Source organism: Equus asinus, chromosome 10, assembly GCF_041296235.1.
Source record: "Equus asinus isolate D_3611 breed Donkey chromosome 10, EquAss-T2T_v2, whole genome shotgun sequence".
In the NCBI taxonomy this organism is placed as follows: Eukaryota; Metazoa; Chordata; class Mammalia; order Perissodactyla; family Equidae; genus Equus; species Equus asinus.
Genome location: NC_091799.1, coordinates 86,313,975 through 86,316,426, shown reverse-complemented (window position 1 = coordinate 86,316,426; position 2,452 = coordinate 86,313,975). Strand labels below are relative to the sequence as shown.

At 35.4% G+C, this 2,452-nt stretch overlaps 1 pseudogene; it reads right to left on the bottom strand.

Annotated features, from left to right (window-relative positions):
- Positions 1 to 561: 561 nt before the first annotated feature.
- LOC106822695 (casein kinase II subunit beta pseudogene) lies at positions 562 to 1,116 on the bottom strand (annotated as a pseudogene).
- Between the last annotated feature and the right edge of the window lie 1,336 nt (positions 1,117 to 2,452).

Here is a 2,452-nt window from a genome sequence, read left to right as displayed (position 1 = left end):
GTGGTTTAACATGTGCAGCGCCCATTTCAACCTATATCCCATAACTGGTTAAATACCTTAAGAATTACTTGACTTTAGATAAAAAAAATATTTCTCTATAAAGCCTTATGATTCCTGTACCTTTTCAATATGGTAATTAAAAAAAATTGTCATTATTATCATACTATTCATATTCTCATTCATTAATCAACTTTGCTAATGTATTTTAATAAAAATAACTTCAATAATTAAGTATATTGGCATGGAATTATCAGTAGTACTCTATCATTTTTCAATTTCTCTATCAGGAGACATAAAGCCCTTCCCTTTAAATATATTTCCTAAAGAGATATAAGATTTTGTATAAATTTTGAATAAATAGTTATATTTTTCCTTTTCCACTTTATTTCATGTCCCCACCACAACAATGATTCCTTTAGTTTAAACTAGAAACCATACAGGATTCCTGAAAAGGTGACAGCAAAGGAATGGGGGTTTCAACGACTGAGGGACAGGTGGGGTGAGGAATCAGCGAATCATTTTGACTGGGTTCCTGAAGCTGCAGTCGACTTGGAACTACTGCTAGTAGGCCACTGGATGGATTTCGAAACTATAAAGCCTGCACACAAACTGGCTGGTGGAACGGTCGGGCCAGGACTCTGGAGGCACCATGAAGAGCACATGAAGGAAATCGGTGCCGACATAGGCATGGTCTGTGTGTTGGTGCCTCAGGTGTGTACCCATATGTGCACTTAGCCAGTAGAACTTCAGCATGGCCTCATGTGGGATGTCTGGTTCTCAGGGCACACATGGGGTGACAGTAGCCAAAGTCTCCCTGCTGGTACTTTTCCAACATCTGGGCAATGCCATGTTTGGTGAGGATATAACAGGCTTGGGTCAATCCATAGAGCATCTCGGCTGCCTGCTTAATCAGGTCACTTTGGTTGGGGCTGTCTTTCAGCTTTTCATCAGGCTCCATGTCAAAGACCATTCTAGAGCTTGTCAATAGTGAGGCACCTGCTCACTGAGCCCAGTGAGATTGAATTTGTCCTGGGTGTGGTCTTCATATGCTTCACAGAAGAGTTTATTGCCATGAAGCCCACAGAACCAGTATAAATAACACTATTTTCCTGATGTTCAAATCGTTTATTTTTAACTTATCAATTATTTATTTTTTCAAAATGATTCTTTTTTTGTTGGATGAGGAAGATTGGCCCTGAGCTAACATCTGTTGCCAATCTTCCTCTATTTTGTATGTGGGATGACTCCACAGCATGGCCCGATGAGCGGTCTATAAGATTGTGCTCAGGATTCAAACCCGCAAACCCCAGACTGCCAAAGCAGAAGCACAAACTTGACCACTACACCATCAGGCTGGCCCCTTCATACTGATTCTTGATGCTTCTTTGTCTCTATGATTTTGTTTACTTAAGTGATCTTAAAAGTCTTTGAAAGTTATTTTTTTCTTTTCTTTTGTTTTTCAAAGCATGTAATGTTTAAAAATTTTTCCTACTTATTTTTAATGAATTATTTATAAAAAGCAACACATGATAATGACATTTTTAATTTCTAGGTATTTTTAAGTTTTTATTGAGTATAGTATCTGTGGAGAATAGCACCCATATCAAAAGGGTTCAGATGAGTGGATTGACTTCATAATCAAGGCATCTGTTTAGTCAGACTCAGATCAAAAACAGAATGCCATCAACCTAGAACATTCTCTTCCCAATTACTACTCTAGTTAACAACTCTCCTGACTTCTAAAACCAAACATTAGTGTTGTTTCTCTTTTTTGTGCTTAATATTAAAGAAATTATACATTGTATACATTGTAGATCATTAATTCTCATGAAGTGAATATCTGTCACTTTTTTATGGCTTCTCCAATGACTGGACATTTCAGTAGTTTCCAGTTTGGGCTCACAAATAATGCTGTTATAATTATTCTAGAGCACGCCTTTCAGTGAATCTGTGGATGCACTGGTGTTGGATTCAGGTATGTACACGAGTGGAATTGATGATTTTTAGAAAAGTGTGTGTTCAGCTTTTGTAGATACTGTAAACAATTTTCTGAACTAGCCTTATGCTTAAGTTTTGAGGTACATAATTGTGTTGGACATTTTTAAGAAATGTACAAACTCAGCTTTTATTTTCTTATTTAAACAAATATTCAAAAATGTGTACATTTTAACTTTATAATATTGCATTTATTTTATCAAATTTTGTTGTCTATTACTAGTTTTATAATACTGTGGTAAGAAAATGTGACAAATCTTTATTATTTATACAATTTTCAAAATGTATTGTGATTTATTTTAAAATTTCCAAAGTATGCTAGAAAAATAAGACACAGAAAGGTTTCCAGAGAACATAGATACATAGAAAGATTAGTCCACAGCTTGATAATTCATTACGTCTATTTCCTTTTTCTATCACCATCTTATGTTGAAGATTTTTTTCTTTTTCTCGTATC